Below are 1,819 nucleotides of genomic sequence, written 5' to 3' on the forward strand. Positions count from 1 at the left end.
TGTTTCCGCTCCGCCCCCCCCTCCCTGTTTCCGCTCTGCCCCCCCCTCCCTGTTTCCGCTCCGCCCCCCCCTCCCTCCCTGTTTCCGCTCCGCCCCCCCCTCCCTCCCTGTTTCCGCTCCGCCCCCCCCTCCCTCCCTGTTTCCGCTCCGCCCCCCCCTCCCTCCCTGTTTCCGCTCCGCCCCCCCCTCCCTCCCTGTTCCGCTCCGCCCCCCCCTCCCTCCCTGTTTCCGCTCCGCCCCCCCTCCCTCCCTGTTTCCGCTCCGCCCCCCCCTCCCTCCCTGTTTCCGCTCCGCCCCCCCCTCCCTCCCTGTTTCCGCTCCGCCCCCCCCTCCCTCCCTGTTTCCGCTCCGCCCCCCCCTCCCTCCCTGTTTCCCGCTCCGCCCCCCCCTCCCTCCCTGTTTCCGCTCCGCCCCCCCCTCCCTCCCTGTTTCCGCTCCGCCCCCCCCTCCCTCCCTGTTTCCGCTCCGCCCCCCCCTCCCTCCCTGTTTCCGCTCCGCCCCCCCCTCCCTCCCTGTTTCCGCTCCGCCCCCCCCTCCCTCCCTGTTTCCGCTCCGCCCCCCCTCCCTCCCTGTTTCCGCTCCGCCCCCCCCTCCCTCCCTGTTTCCGCTCCGCCCCCCCCTCCCTCCCTGTTTCCGCTCCGCCCCCCCCTCCCTCCCTGTTTCCGCTCCGCCCCCCCCTCCCTCCCTGTTTCCGCTCCGCCCCCCCCTCCCTCCCTGTTTCCGCTCCGCCCCCCCCTCCCTCCCTGTTTCCGCTCCGCCCCCCCCTCCCTCCCTGTTTCCGCTCCGCCCCCCCTCCCTCCCTGTTTCCGCTCCGCCCCCCCCTCCCTCCCTGTTTCCGCTCCGCCCCCCCCTCCCTCCCTGTTTCCGCTCCGCCCCCCCCTCCCTCCTGTTTCCGCTCCGCCCCCCCTCCCTCCCTGTTTCCGCTCCGCCCCCCCCTCCCTCCCTGTTTCCGCTCCGCCCCCCCCTCCCTCCCTGTTTCCGCTCCGCCCCCCCCTCCCTCCCTGTTTCCGCTCCGCCCCCCCCTCCCTCCCTGTTTCCGCTCCGCCCCCCCTCCCTCCCTGTTTCCGCTCCGCCCCCCCCTCCCTCCCTGTTTCCGCTCCGCCCCCCCTCCCTCCCTGTTTCCGCTCCGCCCCCCCCTCCCTCCCTGTTTCCGCTCCGCCCCCCCCTCCCTCCCTGTTTCCGCTCCGCCCCCCCCTCCCTCCCTGTTTCCGCTCCGCCCCCCCCTCCCTCCCTGTTTCCGCTCCGCCCCCCCCTCCCTCCCTGTTTCCGCTCCGCCCCCCCCTCCCTCCCTGTTTCCGCTCCGCCCCCCCCTCCCTCCCTGTTTCCGCTCCGCCCCCCCCTCCCTCCCTGTTTCCGCTCCGCCCCCCCCTCCCTCCCGTTTCCGCTCCGCCCCCCCCCCCCTCCCCGTTTCCGCTCCCCCCCCCTCCCTGTTTCCGCTCCCCGTTTCCGCTCCCCCCCCCCGTTCCGCTCCCCCCCCCTCCCCCGTTTCCGCTCCCCCCCCTCCCCGTTTCCGCTCCCCCCCCCCTCCCCGTTCCGCTCCCCCCCTCCCCGTTTCCGCTCCCCCTCCCCGTTTCCGCTCCCCCCCCTCTCCGTTTCCGCTCCCCCCCCTCCCCGTTTCCGCTCCCCCCCCTCCCCGTTTCCGCTCCCCCCCCTCCCCGTTTCCGCTCCCCCCCTCCCCGTTTCCGCTCCCCTCCCTCCCCTCCCCGTTTCCGCTCCCTCCCCTCCCCGTTTCCGCTCCCTCCCCGTTTCCGCTCCCCCCCCTCCCCGTTTCCCTCCCCCCCCTCCCCGTTTCCCCTCCCCCCCTCCCCGTTTCCCCTCC

The sequence above is a fragment of the Ascaphus truei genome, chromosome 5 (genome assembly GCF_040206685.1).
Source record: "Ascaphus truei isolate aAscTru1 chromosome 5, aAscTru1.hap1, whole genome shotgun sequence".
Lineage (NCBI taxonomy): Eukaryota > Metazoa > Chordata > Amphibia > Anura > Ascaphidae > Ascaphus > Ascaphus truei.